This window comes from Aethalodelphis obliquidens, unplaced genomic scaffold, assembly GCF_003676395.1.
Source record: "Aethalodelphis obliquidens isolate GAN/ISIS:26980383/991018 unplaced genomic scaffold, ASM367639v1 scaffold25, whole genome shotgun sequence".
Classification (NCBI taxonomy): Eukaryota; Metazoa; Chordata; class Mammalia; order Artiodactyla; family Delphinidae; genus Aethalodelphis; species Aethalodelphis obliquidens.
In genome coordinates, this window is record NW_020837969.1 from 22,092,138 (window position 1) to 22,104,528 (window position 12,391).

At 46.1% G+C, this 12,391-nt stretch overlaps 1 long non-coding RNA gene across 4 annotated transcripts in view; it reads left to right on the forward strand.

Annotated features, from left to right (window-relative positions):
• The window catches only part of LOC113628819 (uncharacterized), a 38,965-nt gene that overhangs the window by 20,097 nt on the left and 6,477 nt on the right, over positions 1–12,391 (forward strand). For all 4 annotated transcript variants that reach the window (XR_003436262.1, XR_003436263.1, XR_003436264.1 and 1 more), the window contains 2 exons: positions 2,924–3,100; positions 4,011–4,163. This is a non-coding gene — a long non-coding RNA (uncharacterized LOC113628819). The remainder of the gene's footprint in view (positions 1–2,923; positions 3,101–4,010; positions 4,164–12,391) is intronic.

The window sequence follows — 12,391 nt, forward strand, 5'->3', positions numbered from 1 at the left end:
GCTTTGGCCAGATTGCTTGAGTACTGACATAGCCTTGTAAACTGAGACCCTTCAAAGGAGTGAAAAGAAAAAATAAGTTTAGAGGAACGTTTACATAGAGGTTTCCCTTGGGTTGCAGCTGCCCAACTGAATTAGCATCAAACCGTTGGCCCTGGAAAAGGGTCATGAGAAGTGGTTTTCCCGGCCTCACACAATGAGCACAGTCAGTATGGAAGCTGCCTGGTTCTCATTTGGAAGAAATTTTCATCTGATCCCACCCTTATCCCCAGACTTCTGCCTTCCTATATGCTTCACTCTATCATTCTGAGGCCCATATATTTGCAAAAAGTGCCTTCACCACTGTCCTTTCTCCTGGTGGCGTGGCTGTGAAATTCCTCTCCCTCAATCTTTCTTCCATCCCAAGCAAAACTCCCATTCTTGAGTTCAGACTAGTATCAATAAGGAGTTTGGAGTGAAAACGCTGAGGGAACTAATTCACACTAAATAGCAAACAGCTGATAAATTCTTGGAGCGGTCCTAACACTTTTTATGAATTCAAGTATCTCAGTTATACAATTTCAGGGTTTAAAAGTTAACCCCTTGAATGGTGGCATCTCACTCACTAAGGTCAAGGGCAAAAAAAAGTTTTAGCATCGTAAGAGTTACCTCCTTTCCTCTGTGTTGCTTAATCTGATAATAAGGAAATGCTGCATCTGGGAATAGCAGATGGTTAACTCCCCAATATTCAGAGATCCACCATGAGGATAGATAAGAATCATGGAAGCCTCTTTGGACATACAAGAAAGGAAAAGCAAGCCCACACCGGGTCCTAGAATTACTGGTCCTTATCCTGGGGACCCCTGAGATAGGGGTTCTCAGGGATGGGCCTCCCACTCCTATTTATTCTCCTTTCCTCCCTACTCGCAGTGCCAAGTGAGGAGCATCTTTGTCCCTTGGGAGTGCAAGCAGAAGGAGCACCCCTTGATGTTGGAGTTTTGACATTTAAATAATAAACACTAAAACTTACCAAAGGGGCTTCCCTGGTGGCGCTGTGGTTAAGAATCCGCCTGCCAATGCAGGGGACGCAGGTTTGAGCCCTGGTCCAGGAAGCTCCCACATGCCGCGGAGCAACTAAGTCCGTGCATCACAACTACTGAGCCTGCGCTCTAGAGCCCGCGAGCCACAACTACTGAAGCCCACGTGCCTAGAGCCCGTGCTCCACAGCAAGAGAAGCCACCGCAGTGAGAAGCCCGCACACCGCAACCAAGAGTAGCTCCCAATTGCCGTGACTAGAGGAAGTCCGTGCACAGCAATGAAGACCCAACACAGCCAGAAATAAATAAATAAGTTAAAAAGAAGAAAAAAAGAAAACTTACCAAAGGCTTACTACGTGTTGCTACTGCTCTAAATGCTTTAATTCATTCATTTATTCAACAAGTACTTACTGAGTGCATCCTATGTGCCAGTCACTTCTAAATGCTGTTTATTCATTTGTTCATCCAGTGCTTGACCTCTTATGTGTCAAGTATTGTTATAAAGGCTTTTCATTCATTTATTCATTCATTCATCCATTCATTCAACAAGTATTTCCCGAGAGCCTCCTGTGTGTCAGGCACTGATCTAGGTTCTATAGTGGTGAGCTAAACAGAGCTTCTGCCTTTACAGAGATGATACTTTATTGAGGGTTGCCAGGCGATGCGCAAATAAACAAAAAAACATGCAGTGTGTCAGGTGATTTTAAGTCCTGCAGAGAGAAACCAGCTGAGGCAAACGGGCAGAGTGCCAGGTAGATGTTGCTATGTTTAGGTCTCATTGATGAGGTGACATTTGAGCAGAGAGCGAGTGAACATGGCAAAATCAAGTCACAGGAAACACCAGTACAGAGACCCTGAGGCGGGAGCGTGCTTGGCCTACCTGAGAAAAATGAAGGGAGGAAGGGGTGACGGGAACGAGGGGGAGAGGGGTGAACAAGGTCAGATGGAGCTGGGAGGGAAACTAAGCAGGACCTCACAGACTCTGTTGGACGGGGAACACAGTAGAGTGCTTTGACCACGGGAATGCCTTGTTTTAAAAGCATCCTCCAGCTGCTGTGCTGAAAATAGACTAGGGCATCAGGGTGAAAATCAGGGGGACAATTATATGGCTAGTGCCGAGTCCAGGCTGGAGGGGCCGGTGGCTTGGGCTGTGGCAGTTACACTGGAGGTGGTGAGAAGTGGTCAGTCGCCAGTTATCTCTGAAGGTAGAGCCCATGGGATTTGCTGGTGGACTGGATGTGGTACGTGAGAGAAGAGGAGAGTCGGAGATGATCCCGAGGATTTTGTCCTGAGCAACTTCAAGGGTAGAGTTGACATTTCCTGAGACAGTGAAAGTGCTGGAGGAGCTGTTTAGAGGGAGAGCTGGAATGGGAAGAGTTCAGTTCGGGATATTATTAAGTTTGAGATTCTCATGACGATCTCAGTAAAGAACTCGAGGCGGGCATTTCGGTGCTGGTCTGCCATTCCAGGGAGGCGTCCAGACTAAGAATATAAAAGCGGGCGGAGATGGTGTTGAAAAATCCCAGACCAGACACATGAACTGAGCGTGTATGAGGTTAGAAGAAAAGTCCCAGCACAGAGCTGTAGGGCACGCCAAGGTCTAGAAAAGGAGGCAGGATCCAGGCGGGAGATGAAGATGTAACCAGTGAGATGGAAGGAAAACCAGAATCAACGGTTATTCTGGAAACCAAGCCAGGAGGTGCTCGAGAAAGAGGGAACCATCAACCACGTCAAGTGCTGTGGGTAAGTCAGACCAGATGAGGCGTGACTGTTGTCCACTGGGAAGGTGCCCGAGGCCCTAACTGGAGCTGTTCAGAGGAGCGATGCCCCATCAGGGCATGTCAGGAACAACGGTGTTTATATTTAATTCCATGAGGGATATCGTGTTATATTTCTGTTTTACAAATCAGAGAACTGAGGCGCAAGAGAGGGTTGAACACAGCTGGATTGGAAGTCAGACGGTCTACTAGCTCCAGAGGGCATGCCCTTCAAAGCCTGGTGTGCTTGGAACCTGAAGGCTCTCAAATCACCAGGGGCAGTGGAGAGCCGGGAGAAGCCTGCTGGCATCTTAGGACAGCAATCACTAGGTAAAGGGGACAAGAGAACAGAGAATGTGACCTCACACCCCACACCATCTGCCGCTGCCTCAAATTCATCTTAGCTTTTGGAGAGAAATGCTGGCTAAGATGGGCTGGGCAGGAAAGTTACCCTTTGCTTTTTTGATGGTATTTTATGTTTCTAGAAATTAATTCAGAACCCTTAGAGCATGCTAAATCTTCTAATAGTTAGAAGGTGTGGCATTAAATTGTCATTGGTAGAGAAGAAGACAGTGGCTAAGGGTTGGTGCTGACATAGGGGTGTCTTGCTGTGAACTCCGTGCTCACCAAAATTTATCTACGAACTGATGGCAGTCTCTGTGTGATGAGTGGCAGCAAACTCGTGTTTTTGCTGGATAAACGTTCTGGTTACAGGTGTGTTTCCATGTCCGGAACAGAATCCGGGGGCCTCTGAGCTAGAACGGGCTTGGAGGAGGGTGAAGGGCAGGTTACTGCACGGGAGCCAGGCTGGAAGGTCAGTGCTCCAGAGCGACCTCGCGGTCGTTCCTGGAGTGGGACCGAGGGAGGGGGCAGCTGGGAATATTCTTCTTCCTGTCGCTCCAGCGTCAGGGCTCCTTTCCTGCGGACCTGGCAGGCTGTCCTCCAGCAGTTACGCTGTAAACCCTGGTCAGCCAAGTCTCCATTACGTTTTCTTGGGATTGGGGTGTGATTGGGGTGAAGATGGCAATCTGGATTCCTGTCCTTGACGTTAGGAAGATGACCAGGTGTCTGATGGGGCCCCTGGAGGGGACGCAGAGAGGGGGATGGGAGAGCCTGAAAGACCTGCGTCCCTGTTTCGCGTTTTGAGGCTGGTCTTTCCAGCCGGACAGATGGCAGGGATGGGGTCTAGCTGAAGTCTGCAACGACCTCAGTAAGGCTCTTGTTCTCTTGTTCCTTCCAGAGGATTCTCCATCTTGCTTCTTTGGAGCCAGGGGAAAGCAGGAGCAGCCAGCATGCAGGCGACCATTTACCCTTTCCAGGCCTGGGAGAGAGAAAAAGCAGCTGACCCAAGGCCCTGGGCCCTCAGCTCTCATGAGCTGACATCCGAGAATCAGTGAGTTCTCTTTGGTGTTAAACTTTCTGCATTTTGAACAACTTCAACAGGACCTCCCAGTGCTTACATGGCTTTCTCTTTACAACTGTTTGTTCAACTGTACTTATTTTTCTCTGTGTGTATCACACACACACACACACACACACACACACACACACACAGGTAAAGTATCTCTCTTTCCCCCTCATCTCATCTCCTTCAAGAAAAAACCTCTCTGAAAGGGGCCACAGTTTTGCAAATGAATTTTCAAAGCTGAGTACACAAGCCATCCTTGTGGTCAAGGTCCTTGTAAACTTGGGAGCTTCATTTTAGCCAGTAGAGCACTTCTGGCTAAAGCCAAACTTTCTCTTTTGTCCTTATCTGCAAACTCAAAGTATTACCATTGTCCTAAGGAGGGTCTCAAGCCCCCTTCCCAAGCATCCCAAACCAGAGCACTTTAACATCCCTGATGCACAAGAAAGAGTCACGGTTACGCTCCTAATCCTGTGGTCGTAACACTGAGCTGTAAGTCTAGCCCCTGCATTGGCAAAGAAAGAAGCCAAGGCTCAGAGAGGCAGTGAGATTTGCTTTCTATCACACAGCTACTTTGAGGAAAAACCATTTCTCCTCACTCAAAGTGATTTGCTCTTGCAATCATGCCCTCCAAGTAATGCCCGATGGTTCCCATGTACGAATTCAAGTCATGAATTAATGGGAGGGCCAGAAGTTCAAGCCACCAGCATCAAAGGGATGAGAGCTGACATGTACATCCAGGGAATCTGATATGATTGGAGCCATGTGTAGATCTACTTTCTGGGGATAGAGAGAACTGAAAAGCTTGTTTAAACTATTAAGAAAATATGAAGAGAGGGGGAAGATGGCGGAAGAGTAAGACACGGAGATCACCTTCCTCCCCACAGATAAATTATTAAGAAAACATGAATCTAATCTTTATCTGCAGTAAGCAAGGCGGGGAGCTGGGGAACGGAGTACCAGCGGAAGCTAGGTGATCTGTTTCAAGACAGTGTTCCCCTGACAAAATGATGCTTGGAGAGAAATCTCCTGGAAGTATGGAATGTCTTCCTGCTATCTAGAATTCCTTGATTATTTCTTCTAAAAGATATTGGTTCTATGGTAGGTCATAACATATTTGGAACTCAGAACTTAAATATTTGTTGCTTATTCCATGCCCAGGGTCTCAGAGGTACTCGAGTTTTTGTTGAATGAATGCAAGATGATTTGTGCTAAATGAATACACCGATGATACATTTAAATGTTTGAATACTGCTAACTGATGGATTACTCTGAAATTAATAAGTTAAAATATAACAGGAGCGAAGGTACAGCCATGTATTCAGTCTCCAAAATATCAACAGGGACAAGAGGGAGGATACTTGTTTCAACAGCAGGTCAAATGAAACAGACGTGAGAGCTTTAGTTTACAGCTTAGTAAGAGCCAAAGGTGTGAAGCACGTACTAAAGAGCTGACATGATGTTAGACTGTTTCCGTAAAAGAATGGTTTCTAGATCAAGGCTGGACATCACTACACTGTGCTCTTAGGTGATTCAACCTTACCCGGAGTTGGTAATTAGTTGTCACATCTTAAGAGGGACATGGATAAACAGACCATGTTCAGAGAATAGAGGGCATGGGGGCTGAAAGTCTAAATGCCATGATTTATTATGCCCTGAGAGAACTCAGAATGTTTGGCTAGAAGAAACAACCAAAAGTGACACCAAGATTGATTAGATGGTACTCTAAAATTCGTAAAGATTTTATGACTGTGAAGCAGTATCCATCATTTATCACCAAAGGACCTGGGGTAGTTTAAGGTGGCAGCCCCAACACGGAAGTCCCTGCTCCCATCGCCTGAAAAGTATTTCAGGTATAAATTAAAATGCTCTACGAGACATTGTTTTCCATAAACAAGGGGTTTAAATTATCCTGACCCACAAATAAAGATCAGCCATATGTTATTTACCCAAATAACCACAGTCTTGTCTGAAATGTTAGATCATTCTACCAATAGATTTTTTTCTATTGCTCCAAATCATTAATAAGAATTTTGACGGCATTAAAAGCAACAAAATAAATCAATCCTTAATAAATAATATATAAATGCTCCTCTTCATTCAGCAATGATTTATTAATATCCACTCACAGAGCTGCTTATTCTCTATCGATTCAGGTTTTTAATCACGTATGAATTTGCCAAACCATATTTCATCCAATTATTATACTTCCATCTGTTTTTAAGGAACTTTAGCAAATGCTTTACCCTATCTATGATTCCCCTTACGTGCTAGGATATGAATGCCGTGAAAGATAATGAGGTTAGTATTGAACGACTTCTTTTGTGAACGCTTAGCTCATTTTCTAAGAAGCTTCACTTCTTTCGCTTAATATTCAATTGTCAGACTGTGTCAAGAAATAACAGGCCTCCTGCTCCCCTGTTTGAAATTCATCTTTTTGAAATTTGGAATATCCTGTTCCCCAAAGAACGTCTCAAAGATTATGACTAGTGTTCTGGGATCTTTCCAGACTCTGTGAGACCTTGTCTGGACTAGGGAGGGGGAAACTGACGTAGAAGAGGCAGCTTCACGGGGGCAGACAGGTTCACTTGGGGGTGATTGCCCAAGGGAGGCACCGTGCTGGCAGGATCCTTAAACCTTGTCCAGTCTCAGCAGGAAGTCATGCTATCACACCACAGCCATGTCTCTCACTGACCCCCATGCGAAGAGTGTTTGTGTGGGAGCTCAGTATTTCCGATCTAGAGCTAAGTGTTTTCTTACTATTTCTTTACCATTCTAAGCTTTATTTTCCTTCAATGTATCTTTGTTTTACTTTTTTCATTTTGAAGACTTTTCGTATTAAGGGATAAAATTGAAGAAAAATTGGAGGTAATTAGTTCTGTTGTTTATTAGTTGCTGTCACTTTGGACAAGTTGCTCAACCCTACTTTATGGTGTTCAGTTTCATTCTTCCTTAGGCTAATCTTATGTAGCAGTGACTGTCTATACCATCTGTCTTCTTAAGTTCTCTTTCTGTCCATGAAGTCAATCAAAGGCACTTATTACCCTTTTAAAAAATTTTATTGCCACAGCTTATTTTTTCCCAGTTTTACTGAGATACAGTTGATATATAACATTGTGTTAGTCCAAAGTGTAAAGTGTAATGATTTGATGTATGTATATATTGCAACATGACTACCACAATACGTTTAGTTAACATCAGTCACCTCACACGGATAACAAGTGCTGGAGAGGCTGTGGAGGAAAGGGAACCCTCCTGCACTGCTGGTGGGAATGTAAACTGATACAGCCGCTATGCAGAACAGTATGGTGGTTCCTCAAAAAACTAAAAATAGAGCTACCATACGATCCAGCAATTCCATTCCTGGGTATTTATCCAAAGGAAACAAAATCACTACCCTGAAGAGATATCTGCACCCCCATGTTCATAGCAGCACTATTTACAATAGCCAAGACATGGAAATAACCTAAGTGCCCATCCACAGATGAACAGATACCCATTTAAAAAATTTTAAAGGTTCCTTTCTTTAAAAATTTCTCCAGACTCACTCACTCTCACAATCTCATGCAGCCAAATCTTTGCTTCTGATTTTGATCCCTACCTCACCCCTTGGACTGGAAACCTTGGGTTGTCCTGCGGTTCCCTGGACACCTTTTGCCAGGGACATGGCTGGGAGTTCCCTGTGCTTTCTGCCTACACTTTCAGGCCAACCACTGTTCACTCCTGTCCTGTCCTTTTCCTGACACCCTCACCCAGGCTGGACAGCACAGCTGCCTAGGGCCAGAAGGTCAGAGAGTAGCATTGGACTTGAAAGCAATCACGCAATGAGAGCACTGAAAAACCCATAAGACCTCTAGACAGCTCTATCATTACAAAATGTTCTCAATCCTAAAAAGCGATATATTTGAAAGCAGCATCAGTTCAAAAAGCTTTTTTAGGGAACAAAAATAGATGTGCGCTGGGATTTCCAAGGGATTGGATTTCAGAAGTATTTTAATGTTAAAAAAAAAGCGTGTCTTAGGATCAGGGAAACGCGGTGTTGTTCTTAGCATTCGGCGCCTGCCCACACTTCCTAGTGTAATGGGTTATTGAACAGGTTGGAGTGAAATCAGGAAAGAGCTTTGTGTTTCCCCACTGCAGTCGCCCTCAGCTCTCCGCCCCCCCCCCCCCCGAGGCCTTAGTGTCATCTTGGGCAGATTTTAGAATGCCCTGGTCCCCTTCAAGCCCCAGAAAATCCAGTATAATCCAAATCAAAACTTCACTCCCTCATCCAACAGAAGCTTCTGCATTCTCTCCCAGCCCCACCGCGGCTCGGGTCAGACCTGCTCCTTCTTCCTGTCCCTCCCCTGCTCTCTCTGCTGCTTCCAGGTCCCCGAGGGCCAGAGCCGGGGCAGGGAAAGGGCTCCGCACTGTGTCATGTTCCCTCTCACTGCGGATGCACATATATTGGAGAATTGCTCTGGCGCCTTCTGTGGGTTGGTTAGGTGAACCTCCCCGCCGCTCCCACCCCGCCATCACTGCCCACACTCCCTCAGACGCAGGTCAAGGCCGCACAAGGACCCCAGTCCCCGTCGGGGAAGAGGCACTTGGAGATGCGCTCTTAGGAGGCCCCTCGGCTCTTCCTCTCGGCACTTTGCTACTGGGTTCCCTACCCCCAAGCCGCCAGCCCTCTTGGCTGTGGTCCTTTCCAAACTGGGGCCTCACAGGTACGCCTCCCTCTGCCCTCTCTCCTCTCCCAATCCTCAGTGGGGGCTTCAGCCAGCACCCTCCTGCAGGCTGCTTCAGTGGTGAGTCAGGCCTCACGACTCACGACCAGCAAACCCAGGGGCCACATTTCAAGGCCCTCCCAGGAACCCTCCCATGCCCCTCCAGCCACCGCAAGGGGAAGGCTGGAGAGTTTGAGGGGACCAGCCAGCACCTGGCCAGCGAGTGGGCTGTCCATCCCCCTATCCTGAAAATCACTCGAATCTCCGCCGGTGGTGCTTTAAGGTCCCTCTTCATTTATCCTGGAGGCAGTGGGAGGTGGAGGAGGCTTGGGGGAACCACAAGGCTCTCCCTGGTCCTACCGTCCTCTCCAAAGAATCCTTCTTCTCGCCTAAAAGCCATGAGCCCCCTCAGATGCCTAGGAGGTTGCTGGGTCGCTTGGCCTCCTCTGTCTAACTTCAAAATGGACGTGGTCGGCCCCTCCCTTTAGAAGGTGGGTGGTACTTAACCTTGTCTTTGGTTTGGAGGCTTTGGCAAAAATAAGACCCAGGAGGAGTCTCGACCTACCTGTTACTCTTGTTCAACTCAATTTAACAAACTTGGGGGCTTCCCTGGTGGTGCAGTGGTTGAGAGTCCGCCTGCCGATGCAGGGGACACGGGTTCGTGCCCTGGTCCGGGAGGATCCCACATGCCGCGGAGCGGCTGGTCCCGTGAGCCATGGCCGCTGAGCCTGCGCGTCCGGAGCCTGTGCTCCGCAACGGGAGAGGCCACAGCAGTGAGAGCCCCGCGTACCGAAAAAAAAAAAAAAAAAAGAACTGCAGGTTGGAGACTCCCATGACGTTGGGCGAGGTGCCAACGGAAGACCCTCAAAGAACCCATGGAAGTGCTAAATAGGAGAAAGAAGCATCCTGACACCAGACTGCAGTGGTCTCAACCAGGTGAGCCCTTTCTTGCTCCCACCCTTTCCTTCACTCTGCTCCTGTTCTGGGGAAGCCTGAATCGAGAAGGAGTTCAAACAGTGATGGAGCCAACAAGCTCCTACACCACCGCCAGCTCCTAATCTTGCATCTGGCCCAAACTGGCAGGAAGAGAGGACTCTAGATTGTATGACAAACTTGAATTCTGGATTGAACTGGACATTTTTATTATCTGAAAAATGGGGCTATTTGTTAATTCCACAGGACCTGCCTGAGATTTCATCCAGGAGCAAAGAAGCAGCATTCAACTTAGCACAGAAAAAATAGTATAATTGCTTTCTGCTTGCGCTCTTTTGAGTCCAGCTCATTTAAGGAAACGGTGGCTCAGTAACAAGAAAGCAGAAGCCATATCCTCTAGGGTCTAGATGGTCTGTGGTCACAGAGGATGATTTGGTTGGAGTCTTGGAAGCATGATCCCCACATTAAGAAGTTCTTATGCATTAGGAACCCACACCGTGAGTGATGGCCCTTTAATCCTTTCTCCTTTTAGTTTCATCCCTATAATTTGGTCGTCCATCATGAATAAAAGATGCTATAGGACCAGAGGAAATTCCTGTTGCCATCCTCAGGAAGGAGCTGAGCTCAAGGACACGACAGACATAAGAAACATTTGGCAAAAGACTGAACCCAAGGAGTGAGAGGGAAGCTTAGCCTCCAAGGCTGGACACAGGGTCTCTCTGGTGGGAGCACCCTGTCCACAAGTTCAGCACTTCACGGTGGCTGAGTGTGGGTGCGGGCTGTGGAAGCAAGCAGGTGAGTAAGAGCTCAGGGTGCGGGCCCCCCCAAAAGATGGGGGAAAGTTGAGGGTGAAGAGAGGGAAGGAGGACTGGGTGGAAGAGGAGGTCTGAGGAAGTTAGAAGGGCTCTGGCAGTGGGTTGCCAGACTTAGCAAATAAAAATACAAGACGTCCAGTCCTTTGTTTTATCTGGTCATTCTACTATAGAGACTGTTGGACCAGGGGAGTGAGAATCAATATCTTTAGCATTTGCTGTTGTGGCCAGTGGAGTCATCCAGAATTAAAGAGAGTGAAACAGTGTGGAAATAAGAGTGTTCTCCATGTGAATCAGAGCCAGGGCAAACGTTAGAAATACTAAGCTGCATCAACTATCATCACCAGGAAACAGAGTCATATGGAAGACACATTGCTTGCTTTGGTGACGTAAAAGACACTAGAAAGAGCAAATTTACATTACTTGCTTTAAAGAAATACGACTTAAATATAAATGACTCTAAGGGAAGTCACATAACAACGTAAAACATATTAAAAAGTAAGTACCTTCAGCCTTTCATTTAATTTTGAGTCAAATAATTTGGTTAAATGTATTCTTTGTGTGACGCATAATTTCAATCTTTTATTTTGCATTTCTGACAATTCAAATTGTGAGAGTATGTTTGGCACAATTAATGATATTTACTGTCTGCTGGATATTCCTAAAAGGCAGAACATCTTGAAAAATGTCTTCAAGTTATTTCAAACCACTTTCAGATCCTTGTTAGCAAGCAAGAGCCGAGCTCCCATCAGCAGAGGCTTTTGAAAAACTGACAGACACAGGTCCTGATCTGCTAGCAGTATCAGAAACGTGATTTTCATATCAACAGATTCCTGTGCAAGAGGAGGTCATTGGTGCCACCTAAAGGGTCCCCATCACAGGACCTCCCAGCTTCAGTCATGTGATGACAGCCAGCATCAGACATGTTCTTAGAGCAAAATAAAACTGCTCCCACCTCCCCAATATTTGAAAGTCTAAAGCTCTGGGAGACTGAGCAAAAAGTGCCTCACTTACTCATGCCCTCCCCACACCCACCTCTCAGATGAGCCGTGAGCATCTTGAAAAGTGACGCTGAATATACTTTAGGATAACAGGTAACAGGGCATCGATGAATAAATCAAGAAACCCTTCATGTTGCAAATAGAAGCTGCTAGAAGTAAGGGGAGAGCTGAAATGCATCTTGCAGATCTAGAGGGAAACTTGAAGCTTAGACAGGTGAAGTGATTCACTCAAGATCAACGAGACAGGGCCAGAGAGGCATTCCTGAGACCTGGACTCTATTCAGTATACTCTTTAAAAATATTTTCTTAAATTTTTAATACAATTTTTAAAGGTTGCTTTCCATTTACAGTTGTTACAAAATATTGGCCATATTTGCTGTGTTGTACGATACATACGCTAAGTGAAATAAGTCAGATGGGGAAAGACAAATACTGTCTGATATCACCTATATGTGGAATCTAAAAAATACAACAAACTAAGTGAATATAACAAAAAAGAAGCAGACTCACAGATACAGAGAACAAACTAGTGGTTACCAGTGTGGGGTGGAGGGACAATATAGGGTTGACGGGATGGAAGGTACAAACTATTGGGTGTAAGATAGGCTCAGGGATGTATTGTACAACCCAGGGAATGGAGCCAATGTTTTGTAATCCCTGTAAATGGAAAGTAACCTTCAAAAATTGTATTCCGTTTACTCTTAACATCCAGTTCCAAAGTCCAGATTTTTTTTTTAATTGGGTTTTCTTAAACCGAAGTGCAC